This window comes from Oenanthe melanoleuca, chromosome 1, assembly GCF_029582105.1.
Source record: "Oenanthe melanoleuca isolate GR-GAL-2019-014 chromosome 1, OMel1.0, whole genome shotgun sequence".
NCBI lineage: Eukaryota > Metazoa > Chordata > Aves > Passeriformes > Muscicapidae > Oenanthe > Oenanthe melanoleuca.
The window spans coordinates 84,635,807-84,654,216 of record NC_079333.1 but is presented as its reverse complement, the minus strand read 5'-3'; the positions used below and the strand labels follow the sequence as shown (position 1 = coordinate 84,654,216).

General features: G+C 44.3%; 1 protein-coding gene and 1 long non-coding RNA gene across 2 annotated transcripts in view; both read right to left on the bottom strand.

Annotated features, from left to right (window-relative positions):
• Positions 1-7,287, bottom strand: part of NCK2 (NCK adaptor protein 2) — an 83,998-nt gene extending 76,711 nt beyond the window's left edge. The window contains exon 1 of the mRNA XM_056497261.1: positions 6,980-7,287. The gene's annotated coding sequence lies outside the window, so the exon portion shown is untranslated. The remainder of the gene's footprint in view (positions 1-6,979) is intronic.
• Positions 7,288-7,745: 458 nt separating this feature from the next.
• On the bottom strand, positions 7,746-15,879 carry LOC130256028 (uncharacterized). Its single transcript, XR_008841050.1, has 4 exons — positions 15,766-15,879; positions 12,232-12,358; positions 11,518-11,786; positions 7,746-8,892 (listed from the first exon to the last, which is right to left on the bottom strand). It is a non-coding gene; the product is annotated as an uncharacterized LOC130256028 (long non-coding RNA).
• Between the last annotated feature and the right edge of the window lie 2,531 nt (positions 15,880-18,410).

Below are 18,410 nucleotides of genomic sequence, written 5' to 3'. Positions count from 1 at the left end.
ACTCACTGGGAAAAATGCTATGTCTTAACTTACATTTTCAAAGTTGCTACATACAAGGAGTTCCAAGTTCAGGTAGGAAGGACTAATTAAAGATACAAACATGGTACCTTCTTCCCAGCACTTAAACAGTACCAGTTATCATTTCACTTGTATTACAGGTACAGCCAGACAGAATTGCTAACAAAAGTAATTCATAACTATAAATAAATAAATACATCACCATGCATGAAAAACTTCTATTTGCAGGTCCTTTGAGCCAGTTACCAGAGCACTAGATACTGACACACTGTAATCCAGCTTAACATTCCAATACAAAACACACAAAAAGCAGCATTTATAGGGTTTTACCCAATTTACAGGACTTCTTCAGTCCAGTTAAACCAGAAACACCTGGCCAACTGAGACTGCAACCTTACAAATGAACAACAGCCAAGCCTATAAATAAACCAAATAAGCCATCTGTGCCACTGACTGCCCCTGTTTGCAGCCCATCTACACAGGTGTCAGCTCCTGGCCCTTCACTCTACAGATGAACTACCATGGAGTGCTTGTACCATCACTGATTGACAGCACTACGACAAAATGAAAAATAAAAATATAGTGAACAGAGTGCTCGTTTCCAACCTAACAAATACTCAAAACCTATCCTTCTGGTTTTGCTGAAATCTTTACTAAAGTGACTGGATGAAGTTCAACTACCTTTTTTTTTTTTTTTCCTACTATTTAGCAAACAAATTTTCAACCTAAAATTATCAACTAAAATTTCAACCAATATTAAATATATTTAAAATGAAAACTCAAAGGATACTTCTAAAAACAAAACTGAAAAAACCCTGAACTCTAACTCAAGAAAAAGCCTAAAGTAAGTTTTGCTAAACCAGGTGGCAGTGTGCAAGCTCCCAAGTCTCCTGTGGTGGAATCCAGAATTCTTGACATGCCATCATTCAAGACCTGTCAAATTTGATAACATTCTGTGTGTGTCTGGAAGGACACCATCCATTCAGGGAAATGAACGTGTCATTTGTTGTCATGACAGCTATCAAAATTCAGCCCGAGAGCATACCATAGAGCCACGTATCTCTCCTTCTGCATTAAAAGGTTGAAAAATACTTTCCTTGTCATCATCCAAAACACCATTAGGATGTCAACTAAGAAGTCAGCTCCCCTGCAACAGCAGTGGCCCAGGATGGCACTGGGAGCCAAGTCCAACACACAACGGATGTGGGAGAAAACAAGTGTGATGGATACACTGCTATTGTAAGAACAGGAAGGAAAAACCTTGCAGCCATAGTATGCTGAGGGTGTTCTTACTGCATTAAAACCAAGAGGTCAGTATGATTAATGCTTGGGACTCTTCTTTGGTATCAGTGCCAGGTTTTGCTAAACAGGAGGCTTCACTTATTGCTGTTTCTTGAAATGTTTACTAGCCCAGAATGCTCTAAAAAATTTAGAGTAATACACCAGTTTACCTCTCTATATATGGAGTAAGTTTTAACAGGATAGAGTGCTCGTCTTCTCTCCCAAACCTATGAAAGGACTGAAGGAATGAAGTGCTTTATTTTACTATATAGTTAACTAATACTTAATTGGTTTGCAAAAAGCATTATTTCAGACAACTTAAATTTGACAAGGATGAGTTAGAAAACCTACTGTTTCATTTATAATTTATATGCTTAATGAATACCATCATTCCTTTCTAAACCTTCCCAACCTTGCAAAAATCTAATCTTATTTTGAAGGAAAGGTTATAAGACAGTGTTTAATGACTTTTAAAAAATAATATAAATATGAACAATATAGTTAAATCTGAAGCAAAATTGACAGTTTTTTTCCCAAGAGCTTGCCTCTATTTTCTCAAAAATAAACCACATACTTTTAAAATGATGCACTGCTAGCATCAATAATCCCACCCCAGCATGAACAAAAAGCACCTGCCTTTGTTACCCCTCTTGCTGCGCTCCTGCAGCGTCTGACGGCTCCTCTGTGTTTGCACAGAGCTGATCCGGTGTCACCCGTAGGGAAAGACAGGCAAGAGACAGCACTCTGCTAAAAGCAGCTTCTCACACTGTAAGAGGACGTGACCCAGACTCAGAGGACTGCATCAGGAAGAGCATCCACAGCCTCTAGCTTCTCCATAAACTTCAGTACCTGCTTTCATGCTCGTGTCACTTCTCTTTATTAAGGTCCTCATAAATACTCTGATCATTCTGGAATGTAGACACCTCAAACAGCTTGGAAGGCCAAAATCTGACTTTCTATCAAATAGGTAATAAGCTGAAGGCCTGCTCATTTATTTTTGCTTATTGATGCCCCACCTATCCAAACAGTACAATTGCTGAAACACAATAGGCTACCTAACGATAATTTTTTTTCTGATTAAACATTTTATTTGAAACAAAGTTTGTCCTTAATTTAATTAATTTTAAAAAATATTTTAAAAAGGAGGTTGCCTAAGACAGCTGCTACCTGATTCTGTAAACATACTACATCTACCTTTTTCTGCCCAACAGAATTTCAGCTTTATTCTGTCTGTGGTATATCTCACTACCTGGTTTCAAGTCTGTTTCTATGGTTGTGTGTACTCTGCATACAGTAACTGATATGAGTTGAGGAAAACCGGGTAAGGCAAAAACACACCCATACAGCATTTTACTTTGCATCGGTATTTTGCCACGACTCTAAGTGAGAAGCAACACTTGTGAGAATTCAGGGATCTGCCAAGTGTCCCACGTTCAACCCACTGTCTGCTCCACCAAATAATCAACAGTAGCTACATGTCATTATATTAATACTGGCTAATGAGATCAGGACCAAAACCAGCATAGCAAATCTCCAGTGCAAAAAAGCCTCTGAGCCACAAAGTTTGTTTCACAACTGTGAACACATACAGGCTATATCAGCATGCCTGAGCTTCCACTCTAGCAAATGTTTTTCATAGCATGAGTATTTCTATAACTTTACTGACATCAGGGTTTTGTGTATAGCAATGGGTTTTAAAATGCAATGGGTTGCTATTCTCTAATCAAGATTTATTCCTCTGTGCCTGAATTCTTAAAATTTGCAGTACTCTACAAAGGTTAAAAATGTACATTGTCAGGCCATCTCATTGCACACAAAGTTATTACTTATGCTGGGTTTAAAATATGAACTCCATTAATGGCGAGAAACAAACTGATTAGTTTTGTCACATATACCTAATTGAATATAAAAAAATATGTATTTCATATTTCATCGTACTTTCAACTTACTCACATCATTAGCATTTATGAAAAAATTAAGAATTCTTATGATGGGGGGAAAAGATTACTTCAAGAAAAAAAACCAAAACAAAACAGCAAAAACTTAGCATTTGGAAGAATTACTTTACCCTCCACTGAACAGAGCAACAGTTTAATTGGGCAGAACACCATTGACTACTTTGTTATGAGAAAACTAATGGGCCTAATTAATTTGCAGGAAAAGTTTAAATTAGAACTACCTAAAACAGAAATAACTTTTGGATTCCTGGGCCAACATGCATAAATTTGGCAAGTAAAATTAACAGAAAAGTCATTTTTCAAAAGGTGTACCAGGATCTCCTGCAGTAAAGACTGGATAATGGTGCACAGGTGAAATGATTAGTGCAGGTCTCACTTCTTCACCTCACGACGACAAAACAATTTTACACATATTACACACACCATCCCAGCTCTCTAAACATTGTTCACTCCAGGAACTAGTAAGAATTCCTGACTTTCACTCCCTGGAAACTATTGTTCCACAACATTTCTGTATACCTAGTAAATACAAGGACAAAGTGTGCTACCTTTAAGTTTATTATTTCATGAGAAGCAGAAAGCAGCTCTCCTGCAGAGTGCCTCAACTCTCTCTCTCTCCAACAGGCCAGATGACCTACTTTGGGGCAGCAGGGTGTCCAGCCACGAGCACCCAGCACCTCACCCCGGGCTGCCTAAGCTCACCGAAACACGGCAGCGTCTGCTTTCAGTTTTCACCTCTAATAAATCCACATCAGCAATCCTCCTTCCTCAAAACACAAGGGGAGTGGGGTTTGGGAGTACCCACAGTTTAGAAACCACCAGTCCCTCAATACAGGCAGAAAATATTTTTCTAGAACATACGCTTTACATTCAAAGATGCCTTGGTTTTGATTTCAAACCTGCAGCAAGTAAATTGATACAGCACCTGTCTCCATGAGTCTGGAAGCAGCTTTTATGCTCAAGGAGCATGAAAAACGCAGATACTCCAGGTAGTTTTGCTGCTGCTCAAGACCAGGACCGGCAAACAGAGCTATCTGGGTATTGCTTTTCGAGTCTCTACTGTTACGGTTTCTACTGAGGAAAGCCATGAGCACTGCAAAGGATTAACATACCAACAGCAACACAAGGCACAAAAAAAACAAAGGCTGGAAAAGCAGCAGACACCACTGACCTTGTCCCTCTTCTTTAGCTAACAGAAGATGTGAGGTGACACGGAAGAGAGCAAACACCTTTCCTTAAGCTTTCAGACAGCTAGCCAGGAAAACAGAGAAGAGAAGAAGGGGAGATAAGTTTCTTTTCTGTATGGCAACAAGGCAAAGGCTGAAGTTCTGAATTTATCATATGTTCAGTAGCCAGGACGTAATAAAAGGATCATCCAGACTATCAGCAGACTATCTGCAGCTAGTATTGGGAAAATACAGCAAAAGAGATTTTGTGTATATTTTTTTTCACAAAAGCAATTGGAAATGTAATTTGATAGAAGTAGGAGGCAAATGCAACAGACAATGACAGAACAACAGCAAAAAGAACTAACATTATAATGAATCTCTATCTGTTTCATGGCCTATATAAAAATATTTGCTAATTACAGTCTTGATCTTCATGGTACAGGTGCCTTCTATTGTTACATTTACTCACTGTTCCCAAAAGTGACATCTTCTGTCAAAGTCACAAGAAGAAAGTCAGTTACAAAGACAAAGCGATCTGCTTAACTTCTTAAACACACTTGGGTGAGACAGAGGCTTTTGTTTCCAGAGTTGTGAAATCAATATTTCAGAGACGCAACAACATTACATCAGAAATTATAAACCTAAAAATGAACACACAGGACCACTAACATAATCTACGTGGTGCTGACTGCTTCAGATTCCTAAAAAGCAATGGCAAAACAAGTACTTTCAAACAGAAATTCTTCATCATCCCCTATCCAGTGAGTCCTTTCAAATTCCTCCATATTAAGTTACCAGTCCAAACTCCCGATGACACAAAACACGCGTGGTTAGGCCATGAAAATTTGTTTTTACAAAGGCCACTACCGCATTTCATGAAAGAGAAGTCTAATTCTCCCACGTTGAGCTGCTAGAACAGCAGCAGTATGTTCCTCAGAAACAAAAATGCTTCATGGCAAGAAACGCTGGTCAAGCTGAAGAATGCTTTAAATTCTTGCTGACTTTCAGTCACCATTCAACTTTTAAAATTAAAGAAGGTTTCTTTCTGTTTGACAAACATGACAGTTCCGAGTGAAATATTATATAGAATTAACGGAATAACCCTGATGCACGCAGGGGGCCACATTCACTTAAAAATCAGTGGAAGATATAACATAGGAACTAGAGCTGAGAGCCCTCATGATCAGCCAGCTGCAGGTTAGACCTGAATTATACAATTATTGCAATTTGATCTGAGATAGGCCAAAGTGCCTACCCTGCCAGCAAGGGGCAGCTGTTACACTCGGCACATTTTTAATTAAAAACAGGGCGAGAAGACTTACAAACTTCAGTAATTTTCTTCCCAAAACACACAGGGATGCGCTTCACCGAACACTGAATACATGAGATGTAATTTTACCTTTATGTTCTTTACCTACACTGGCATCGACTGGCTCTCCTAGAGAAAAGCCCCGGCCTCAGCCCTGCTGAAGCCGAAAGTCGGTGACGGCCAGCAAAGCGAGCAGAGCGAGCGGAGGGCCGTGCCCGTCCGCAGCCCGGTGTGCGCCAGCCCGGTGTGTGCCAGCCCGGTGTGTGCCCGCTGCAGCCCGGTGTGCGCCAGCCTGGTGTGTGCCAGCCCGGTGTGCGCCCGTGTGCCAGCCCGGTGTGTGCCTGCCCGCCCGCAGCCCGGTGTGTGCCCGTGTGCCAGCCCGGTGTGTGCCTGCCCGCCCGCAGCCCGGTGTTTGCCCGCCCGCAGCCCGGTGTGTGCCTGCCCGCCCGCAGCCCGGTGTGTGCTTGCCCGCCCGCTGCCCGGTGTGTGCTTGCCCGCCCGCTGCCCGGTGTGTGCCTGCCCGCCCGCAGCCCGGTGTGTGCCCGCCCGCCCGCTGCCCGGTGTGTGCCCGCCCGCCCGCAGCCCGGTGTGTGCCCGCCCGCAGCCCGGTGTTTGCCCGCCCGCAGCCCGGTGTGTGCCTGCCCGCCCGCAGCCCGGTGTTTGCCCGCCCGCAGCCCGGTGTGTGCCCGCCCGCCCGCAGCCCGGTGTTTGCCCGCCCGCAGCCCGGTGTGCGCCTGCACGCTGCGCCCGCCGGTCCCGCGCGGGGCGGCGGCGCTCCCGCCCGGGAAACTTTGGGGCTGCGCCGCGCTCCGGCCGGGAGGCGCTGCCCGCCTTCCCCGGCGCTGCCCCGCCGGATACGCCGCCTCCATCCACCGGAGCCCCGCGCGGGGTGGGGGGTGGGTCCCGGCCCGGCGCTGCCCCCCGGCCGGGCGGCACAAAGCGGCGGCTGTCACACGCACACACACACACACGCACACGAGCAGCAACTCGGGAGGATGTGGAGGAGCCGCCCCCGAGCCCCCCCCGCAGCTGGACGTGGCACACAAACACCTCCTCCCGCTCCGGGCCCCCCGTGCCGCCGCCGGCAGGTACCGGCCCCTCCTGCGCGGAGCCTCGGCCGCCCAGGTGACACCCTCCTTTCGGCCGCTCCCGACGCCCCTTCCCCGCCTCGTCCCCCACAAGTTTGCGGCGGGCCCCGGCCCCCGCCCCGGCCCCGTCCCCGTCCCGGCCGCGGCCGCGCTCACCTCCGGCCGGCCGGCGGGGAGCGCAGCGGGGCGGGCGGCGGCGGCGGCGGGGAGGCTCCCAGCCCAGGCGGGCTCCGCTTCTTTGTCTCCTCGGCGGCGGCGGCGCCCGCTCGCTCCCCCTCCGTTTCCCTCTGCCCTTCCCCGGGCGGATGCGGGCCGCGTCCTCCGAGAGGGGCCGGCTGGCTCCCCCCCTTCCCCTTCCTTCTCCTCCTGCGCTCTTCGCCGGACGCGTCCAAGGCCCCGGCCCTCGGCGGCGGCAACCGCGGCAGCTCCGCTCCCTGCCTTCCCTGTGCCTGCTGCGCCCGGCGGCGGCGGCGGCGGCCCCTCCTCCGCGAACCGCCCCCCCGGCACAGGCACAGCCCCCGCCCCCGCCCTGCCCTTCCTGCCGCTGCCGCTGCCGGGATCGCGCGGGAGGAGCTCCCCGGGCTCCCCCCTGCCGCCGGCAGGGCCGCTGCTCCCCCGCCCCAGCGCAGGAAGGACAGGCAGGGACAGCCCGGGTGGCTCCCTCCCCTCGGCGGGACCTCTCCGGCCCGCGGGGCGGGGCAAAGGGGGCCCTGCCCGGCCGGAGCGCCCCGGCACCTCCTCCCCCTTCCATCCCGTGAGACCCGGCGCTGCCCCTCTGGGGAGCGCCCGGGAAAAGTACTGGCGAGCGCAGAAGGACCAGGGGGGTGGGACGCGTACGCTCCGGGCTGGGCCGAGGAGGCGCCGCGGTTCGCCCCGGGCTGCCGCGGGCCGGGAGCGCGGGGCCGCTGCCGCCGGGGGTTCCAGCGCGGTGTCGGGGCCCTTCCGCCGCAGCCCCAGCCCTTCCCGGCCCTTCTCTTCCCTGCCAGCCCGGAGCGAAGTTTCAGCCTCCTTCAGTGCCCCGTGTATCAGCGGGGTCGGGCGGTGACGGGGGGTGCGCAGCCCTCGGCAGAGGGTGGTGGGCACGGCAGCCATCCCAAGCCACAGAGTCAGAGAATGTCCTGTGTTGGAAGGGACCCACGAGGTTCCTGGAGTTCATCTTTGCCAAACACAGGGCACTCCAAGAATTCCACCGTGTGCTGAGAGCGTTGTCCAAATCCTCCTTGAATTAAAGTCAGCAGCCCTGCTGTCTTGTGTTCTGTGACCAAGCTTAATCTAGCAGTGAGACCTTGGGACAAAGATTTTAGATGCTTGAAATATGATGGGTTTAAAACTTGTGCTCGGCAATCTTTCCATGCTCCTGCTTAAAATGGTTTAAGAATCCTCAGATAACTCCCTCTTTCCCTTGTTAACTTTTACAAATTCTCACAGCATTTAATTGATGGTTTGGGAAGCCCCAATTGCCTTTCACGTGCCTGTGAGATAAACCTGAAAGAAAAATGCAGCCACTTCTTTCTTCCAAGAAAGACTTTGCATGCACCTCAGGGAGGAACAGAAATCCCCTTTCCTGGGTTTTTGTGCACGCCTTTGACTTCAGAGAGGTGTTAATCTTCCTTTTGAAACAATAATCTGACCATGCTTTTTTAGAGCTGGAAAATATTTGGGGTCCCTGCTGGCTCCACCTCACAGCATGGTCAGGCCTTACTTCAGCCTGCAGAGGCTGAGGCTGAATTTAAATGGGATCGGTCATCCAAGGACTTTCAGATAAAAGTCTCTGTTGTTTCTGGAACAAAACACACTGTGGAAGTGATAAAAGAGAGGTGAATTATTACTTCTCTCCTTTGCATTTATAGTACACTGTTAGGTTTCGATTTTGTCCCTTCTTACCACACCCTTGCTAATGCCATCCTGCAATAAATCCTCCACTCTTTTCTTTTCCCTGTAGTGCTGTTGAGTTGAGGATGTCCAAGGCAAGGTGGCATGAACCCTTCAAAGTTTCCAGGCTAAATTAGACCTCCAGAAGGAACCATAAGCTGCTGAATGAGCAGTAGCTCTCAAAGCTTTTCAGGTATCTGAAAAAAAATGATAAAGCACACCTAACTTTAGCAGATTAATGCTAATAGGATTTACAGAATAAGAATGTTTTAGGGAGGGGATTTGGATGAATACATTGTCTTGAGGCAAAGGACTAATTTAAGGACTCTGAAGCATACTGTTGTTAAATATATTTAATTACATTAAGAAGCTATCCATTAAAGTTTTTTTTTTTCCCAAAGTGTGGCTTATGATGAACAGAAGACACTCTAGAAAGTGTTTGCAAGGGTTTGTATGTTGAAGGATGTTTTTACTGCCTATTTGCTGAATGGATCCTTAGGTTTCCCTGCAAAAACAACCAAGATGTTGCCCTGAGTAGTATTTCAAAACATTGAGCCTACTGAAATATTAATGTATGCCTTTTAAAATGTCATAATTAGCTGTTATCTCTGAAATAACTGTTATTAAGAAGAGCTGGCTGCTTGTGATTTGAGTGAGAATTACATTCTAAATATGAGAAGATGATAAATCTGGGGGAATATGCACAGAAGTGAAAGCAGTACATGATGTGGCAGGCACACTGTTTTGTATAAAGAAAGTAAATATGTAAAGCATGCACTTCTGCATATGCATAAGAGTGGTGCTGTCCTTAGAAAATACGTACACCGGAGAGAAGAGCATAAATATTTTTCCCAGCCTAAGGCCATAACTATAGTCTAAAAAAAAAAATAAAAAAATAAAAAAAAAAAAATTTAAAAAAAGGGTAAGTAATAGAAATATGTATCTATGTCTTTGGCTTAACATGCCTTATATTGCTGCTTCAAACAGGGCTACATGCAAACCCCAGACCCAGAGGTTGTGTGATAGACCCATTTTGCAATTACATAATGGCAGTCAATTCATCTTGATGTTCATGTCTTGCACAAGAGGCTAAAAAACCAATAGCATATCTTTTAGCTTGTAGTTCTTTATTTTTTTCCACTTTTCCTTTCCATGAGTCTCCATTTTCTGTCCCCTGTGTCCTGTTGCTCATGCTTTACCACTGCCCTGGCAGAGGAGTGGCTTCCACAGGATGAGCATGTGAATGTATGGACCCCAGTCATGCAGCTCCAAACCACTCTAATGTGTTTATACACATCATGGCAGGAGACAACAACCAGCTCCCAGATGTGATTCTGTGGAAATACCTGATCTTTTCTCCAGATCTATCAGGTTTTCTTACCAGCTGCTTTATCTAGAGTATGAGCTAATACTCGCTCCCATTGGGAGACATTTTAGCAGGGATGTGAGACAGAGGAACTGGTAAGTTGAAAATCTGGAAAACAACATTGTCCAGTTCAGAGGTGGACAGCAAAGGTGTTTGATCACTCTGTGTTAGTCCTTTGGGGTGAAATCAGTTAATATAGGTTGGACTCCATTATGTGAGAAGTCTTTCCAAAACCTAATTTATTGTGTGATTCTGTGATTAACCTCTTTCAAAAGCCACTCTTCCTGATTTTCAAAACTGCTTTTTAAAGACATCAGTAGTTTGATAAACTCCATTTATACACATGGGGTTGTTAATACTGTGTCACTAACAAATGGAAAGGTAAAAAATCCCTGGGTATTCTGGGGAAAAAACAAGTAATTTTTAATTCTCCCTAACCTGGAAAAAATGCTCATTTTACTAACATGAACAACAGAATAGCAGAAGACAACAGAAAACTTCTGTCAATGTCTTTTCTCTCAAGAAAAATTTTGAAGGGTTTACTTCACTATGCATTTAGTTTCTGCTTAAAACATGTGCTCGCTTCCCATGTAGATGAAGGGGAATTACATGACCACTACCAGGGGAGAACAGATCCCAAATAGTCACTTAGTTACTGCTGAGTCACTTAAGTATATTTGCACTGTGATTCTAATTCAGCCTGATGGTAAGGCAGCTGCTTTTCTCACTTACTGCATGGCTGCTGCATCTTCAATGACATTTATGAAAAACGTTGAGGGGAAGAACGTGTCCTTAGAGCTCACAATACATCTGAATTCTTCTATTCAATGGACCAAAGCTCCCCAAAGGTGCTGTAAAACTGCAAGCTAAATCTATCAGCAGATCACATTTAACTATGACAAATTCTATCGTTATCTTTTGTAGACAGTTGCTGAGATTCAAAGTATTTATGTAAGGAAAACAAACCGGTGTTTTGGGCTTTGGAAATGTCAAGGCCCTTGATTCTCCTGTTTATTTAAAAGTGGAAGTGTGCTGAGGGACATCTTTTGAACTCTATTCAAAGGTTAAAAGTGATCTTTCATACAGTTTTGAAATTCAAAATACTGCTGTTAAATGTTTTGACTCTGCTGTGTATTCTTGGTTTTGCACTTAAATACCAAATTCTGTCCAGAGCTGGCTGTTCTGCACAGTGCTGAGACACAGGCATTGCATCTTCCAGCCATAAGGTGCAGCCATTTCAAGGGAGGAGCACAACCTCCCCACATGTTCCACAGCTGTACAACAGTTCAGAGCCAGTGGTGCAGGTACAGCATTGCACTGCTGTGGTAGGCTATGTCTGCAAAATGAGATTGCCCATGCTGGACTTTGCTCAGCACTGCAAGCTGATACTCCCCTCTCACAGGGAAAAAATCTGTAGGGAGAGGCAACAGAAAAGAAACAGAGGAGGTTGTCTTACCTGGAGATCCAGTAGGCTGCAAGACCAATTTATGAGTTGTATAATGCCAGGGACCAGTGCTTTCTTTGCTTGGGAGGAACATGTTCCAAGTGTATGTAGTTGTTTACTGATGCAGGGAAGTTCATCCCATGGGCCCTCAAACTCCATGGGCCAAGTTCCATAGCAGTTCCAAGCTTCCTTGAGGACCCACAGCCACAACCTTGCAGCATTTGTGTTCCTGGACAGGACATCTTCTCTGTCCCATCCCAGCTTGGTACAGCAGCCATGGTCTGAAAAAGTGGCAAAGTGATGTGCTGCAGATCCATAGATAGATTACTTTACCATGTCACCCCAAGACCCTGAGCAAATGAAGCAGAGGGATGGTGGGACTTAGTTGGGCCAAGAGATTGAAAAAGCAGCTGCAGGTTGTGAGTGAAGGCAGTGCAACAGTCCTGTGACATCACACTGGCTTGGGATAAAGTTCCTACTTGGCTCTCTACTATCTGTCTACAGCCTTAATTATCAACCTCATATCATAGAGCTGACTTCGCCCTTTAGAGGTCTGGCTGGTGTCATTTCACAAACTGACAATGCTGTAGTTAACTGCAGAGAAGGAAACAAATGCTCCTCGTTAGCCTTCACAATTATTTTCTAATAACTGGTGACTAATCATTGGCCCTGCCTTTGAAAACTATTTTGCCAATTATTTTAATTGTTGTTCGAAATGTATTGTACCTCTCAGAGCACTGATCCCAAGAATGTGAAAGAAGGTATGCGAAAAGTGCAACCTTCAAAACAGTGTTTTCATCCTTCATGACTGCCAGGGAAAGTCTGGAAGCCTGCTCTCTGTGAACTTAGAAACCTGTAGAGAAAAGAAAAATCAATGTGCTTTTGAATCAGGATTTTACATTAGTTCCATGATTGGTGTCGTGATTGAATTTTTGAATGTTTGAGGTTGACGATTCTGAATTAGGTCAGATAGTGTAAGTCATTGTCTGCTATTATATGCTGGCATGAATTTTACCTTCATGCAACATTTCCTCTTTGAATGGGTAATGCAGACTCTTACCGATCAGTGCACAAAGTTTTAGTCTACAGTCTAGACAGATGTACAATCCATGCAGATCAAACATCATCTACAATGGCCATAGTTTAATCTGTTTTTTCTGGTTCAGAAAATACAGAAGTGTAGTCTGTATTTTGCTTTTCATTCCAGAGTTAAAAGACAAGACTGTGAGTAGATGATTTTCCCTGTATCTACATGATCTACTGTAATGGGAGTCAAAAAACAATGGGCACACAACAGCAAACCAGGACTCCACCTGCCTCTGATGAAAAATTTAAATTCGAGATACTTTGTGTGGTCAGTTTTTAAAGTTCCGTCTCAACGTTACAGAGCTTATGATCTCTACACTTAACAAATGAAGTAATCCTCATTCCTAATGGAAAATAAGTTAAAAATACCTAAATAGATGTGACTTTCAAATCAGAATTTGGGTATACAAGATGATGGACTACTGTTTCCAGTAGAACTGGTATCTAATTTTTGTACATTTTGGTGTACTGTAGTATTTTGCTGTCACTCAGCAAATAACCTCAGTCATCGCTGTGGAATTAATTGAATTGTACATCAGTACAATCAATTGCTGTTCAATCTAATTAAAATTAGAATTAGCTGGGAGAAAAATAGTGAGAAGAACTAATATGGTTGAAAGTGAAATTTTCCTGACTCCATCAGTCATAATGGAAATTGCTGAATGATTATACATAACAGAAAAACTGAATACCAGACAGCATTATAAAAATCAGTCAAATACAAATATTACATTAAAAAATCTGGAAACACTGAATTCTTAAATCAGAGATGGAGAAAAATTTTAACTATACAAAATCATAACTATGGACTGTTAAATTAAATAAAGTAAAAATTATTTTGAATATTTATTGTATCACAATTAATTATTTTAAGGAACAAACTTTTTAATAATGACAATGGAGCTATGAAGAAATCATCAGATTTCAAAATACAGTCAGGGGTGTCTTGGTTTTGAGTGGAGCTTTTTAAAGCAATCCCTCTTTTAAGCTGCTATTGCAAAGACAGCAACATGGCAATAACAATTGAGCATATGTAAACTCTGATCTGCATCACTACCATTCTTTTACCTGATCTCTATTACATGCAAAAACTGTCTAGAGACAGAAAAAATAATTCAGAAGTCAGTGTTCCTAGTCTTTGTTTTTCAACTGTCACTGTCACCCAAGTGCTGTGTAGCTTTGGCTTAGGAAAGCTTTGATGGTTTAGTGTTCCTGGGGTTTATACAATTGTAGTAATAGTTCACTGGGATGATGGAGGGATGATTTGTAGATGTAAAGCACAGAGGGCATCCTGTACAAGTGGTATATTCTAGCATTATGGCTTGCAGCAGCAGAGTCAGTCTTGACTTAGCTGACAAATCCAACTGAAATATATCAGGTGCTATTGTTTTCTTCAACAAAGTTTGAGAGGATCGGTTGTGTTTGCAGTTTTGACACTCATTAGCCAAATGCTTTTGTCACGCTAACCTAAGTTTATCTGTAGTCTGTGAACATACATGGACATATGTATCAGAGCACTCTGGATAAACACTTGAGGCAGTGCCATCTGCCAAATACAGGACCAACTTCTACTCAGCAAGAAATAGAGTATTCCATATCAAAGGTCTGCATGGTTCCTCAAATCCCAATTTAAAATATTGCAGCTCTTTCAATGCTGAACCACTCCTGAGTGGAGGTTGTTTGCCATAGTAGTGAATGCACACCAGGCAGGAGGCTCAGCACTGTTCAGCTCCCATATGAAAAAGTAGCAGTCAATGAGTTATTTGACCCAATACTAACAATCATGTCTGTTCTAGATTTGAAGTCACCTACACTTGACTTTCTGTAGAGCTCAACACTGCAGTAACCTGCTCTCATGGGATTTAAAATTCGATGGGTGAAATACCTAGCTGACAGGAAAAATAGTGTAGGCAAACTTAATCACTGCTCATTAACTTTGTATTGATACTGGCAGGTCATGATAGGTAGGTCCTTTTGCAGATCACGCAGGAAAAAAACATTTTCTCTGCCCTCACCCCAAAGAGCAGTTTAATTTCCCTTAGGAGATTCCCAGCAGACCACAGGGATTCCTGCAGAGGGTCAGTTGCCTTTGCAGCCCCCTTTGAGGGCCCCTGCCAGCAGAGCTGTAGCTGGCATGCCTCCCCTTGCCAGCTGCTCCAGAGCTCCTGTGAAAGCCTTGGGAGGGAGAAAAGCTCCTCACCATGGGAGGGTGGGTGGGAAAATGATAATGGGGAGTGGTTGCATTCTCCTCATTCCTGTCCCAAACCTCTAGTCATTGGGCCCTCCACCGAAATACCCCCGGGAGGGGAATTCCTGGGAAATATCCAATCCAGAGGGAAAGAAATGTGCCTTTATGATGACATGCTGTTGTTCACGTTGATCTCAAGTTGTTACAAATGCTGTTTTGTGCTGGTCCCCACACTGCCTGTTCAACATATCATCTCACAATGTCATGCATCTTAGTTGTATCTTCCCCTAACAGGTGCCTAATACTGCACTGCCTTGTGCTTTGGTGTCAGTAACTTTGAAATTGTTTACGGAAAAGCTCATGGCTCCCACTGATTTAATCTGCTCCTGCAATTTCACTATGAGTCATCCAATATGGTGTGTACTTTGTTTTACTTACAGACCAAACTGCCTGAATTGCATCTTTAGTTAAGTTGTCTCAGCTCCCTTCAGGCAAAAAAGCACAAGCAAATAAAAAGTTTCTTGCTCTCAGAGCTGTGGAGGCACACTTGAAAATGTTTTTACCTCTAAACTCTTTTTTACTAGGAGGTAAATAAAAGCAAGCACACCATTGCATTTTTAATAGTGCTTATTTTGGGTCGCGTTTTGTGTACCAGAAGCTGGTAGTTCTGGGGTTATCTCTGAAACTTTCACACATCTCCATGTGGATGCCCAAAAATCACATTACCCACCCTTGGGAAAGTAGCAATGTTTTAACCTCTCACAGGTGTTATAACATAATCTTGATGAATGTTCATAAAGTGCTGTGAGAACCACAAAGGTAAAGCTTGAAAGAATAGGCTGATTGCTAGGGAATTTCCTTAAGAAGATGAGGATTCAAGGGGCTTGCTGGGGTCTGGAGCTTGATGCTCAAGAAAATTTGCAGTTCTCAACTCCCTGAGCTGTGAGGATGGGAAGGGAGTGGTGTGGGGAGAGAGCCTACAATACCTGAGGCACTATGAGATGCTAAGGAAGGGACTCAGTGTCTCAGGCACATGGTGGGATTCTTGTTTTCTGCAGAGGGCCAGGAGTTGGACTCAATGATCCTGATGGGTCCTTTCCAACTCAGCTTATTCTATGATTCTATGATTCTATGATTCTATGATTCTATGATTCTATGATTCTATGATTCTATAATTCTATAATTCTATGATTAGTAATCCTGTGGTTTTTTAAGTGCTTCCAAACAGCCTAGATCCACTTTACACTGCATTCAGAGTGTTTTTCTTAACAAGGCTTGCACTGCTTTGCCTGTCAATCTTTATAATGGGGATGGCATGGTCACTACAGCAATGCAGCATCTGTCCATTTATACTTCAGCCTTAGATGGGATCTTTTAAGGGCAGTTGGGAAGAAGCAGCAGCCCACAGTGGAGTCTGGAAGGACTGCAGAGGGACTCTGCTGAGATGGATACAGCTGTCAGTCCCCTTCTAGCCCAGAGCTTCACTTGCTGCTTCTAGAAGTCAATCTCACACTCTTCTTCCAAAGCTGAGCCAAACTGATGGTATTGAGAGCACCAATTGCTGTGAAAATCCTTAAGCTACTCTTGCAAGGAGAGTGTTTTTACTATGATTTGTTGAAGCCAGGAGGTCACTAGGTACACACAGCCCTCTCTGAGCAGGGATGCTGTTAGCAAGCAACATCAGTGCTGTTTTTAAGAGCAACACATTCAGGTGCAATGGCCAGGCTAAGGTAATGTAAAGTTATTTTTCCCACAATTTGGCACAAAAGTGTCATAATTATGTCCAGTACTTTATCAGAGTTGTTACCTTTGCAGTTGTAAACAAGAAAGGCTCGCCAATTTTCCACTCAATAGAAAAGTCCTGTATGCTTTGATAGCAATACACCAGGGACAGCATATAAAGGAAATGTTGTCATGGAGTGCCAGCTCAAGAACACATGAAAAAGTCTGAAGAATTAACTCTCAAAAGACATTTTTCTTTCCTCCTTTTCCTTTTCCTATTTTCCTTTCTTCCTTTTAATTTCTTCTTTCTCTGTTTTTCTTTCTCTTTGATAATATGTTTGTGACAAAAAAGGGATTTCAATCTCAAATAGGCCTGTCTTTTTTGCTATAATGATAAATTAACACATATAGCAAATCTGCTTTTCAATTATCATTTCTCGGGTGCTTCCTGCTTATGTCTTCAATCAAAGTAACATTCTACATAAGCAGAATAAAGCAGCTTGAGGAAAATATCTACCAATTACTTTCTCTCAGATGAATGCTGTACTTGTTTTCTGTATGTCTAAGTCAAATTGTGGTCTACTTGTGAGCCCTCATCTGGCAGTTCCTTGCCTTCTAAAGGGCAGGGTGGGCAGAAGGGTCTTGGTAAGTTTGATCTCTGCTGCCTACATACATTAGCTGAGCTAGTGCCAAGGATGAAGCAACCTGCTGCATTTAAAACTGTGTTTTGGTCGCAGTTTCTTGCCTGCAGCAGTGCAGAAGTGTGTGGGTTTGACCAGTGTCACCTAAGAACTCATTAAATCAGATTAATTATTTGCTGACCAAAAACAATTGATTATCTGAGACAAAGGTTAACATTACCCTAGACATTTGTGGTGTCTCTAAAGGTAATTCCTAGATTAAATCATAAATGTTTATGCTCTGAGAGAAGAAATTTATTTAAAGCTACAAGAGCATGTATCTAATACAAACATATCCCCAGGAGCCACTATTTGAGCTGTATGTGACTGTTTGTACAGGTGCCTATTCTTATATTAAACTTTTTTTTTACTGGTCTTCTTTCTCAGGTCATTGCTAATATTTTCACCAGCAGAAGTGCTCACTGTGAGCAAACCCAGAGCTTGGCAGTGTGTTCCTTGTAGAGCACACGTGGAACCTGTGGATGCAGGCAAAGTGTTTAGCTAAGGACAAAGAAGAGAGGCAACGTGTGCCTCTCCTCCATTCCAAGTCCTGCATCTTGCTTATACCAGCTCTGGCCCTGACTGGACCCTCCCTTTGACTCACTAGTGTGGCATAAAGCTATGTAGGATTTGCTGTTGTTTGTTTTCTTCCAGGCTGTTGAACTGAGGTGACTCAAGTACCAACACGTGAGCGCTGGTGTCACCGTGAGATACAGAGAGAAACTCTGTGATGACAAGGGGGTGAGAGATGGGTGGGACCTCCATTTTTGGGGTCACAAAGTGGTTATTGACTCCCTGGGATTTGTGATATGAAATCCTTGTGACAAAGGGATCAGAGTGGGAACGTTCTCGGCCAGCATCTTCTGCAGGAAGCAGCCTGGCATCAAGAAATATGGTGCATGAGCATCTCTTAGAAATCCCACCCCTGTTCCTCTGGCCAGGATAAGGGGATCCTGAACTTGCTTTGCTGACTAGGAGATAGAGATCTCTGGATTTTACTGACTCCCTCTTTTCCATGTAAGTACCTGACATATTACGCAGTGGCACTACACACCCTTTCTCCTGCCCCATGAATTTGCCTTTGCCTTCAAAAACAAAGGTGGAGCATATTTATAGCCAAAGCTGCTCCACTGCTGCTTCCTGTGTTGGATCCATCCAATGGTTATGTGCCAAGCCTACTGTGACAGGCCCTTAAGGTGAATAAGTGATGTATTTTTGGGTTGCAATAA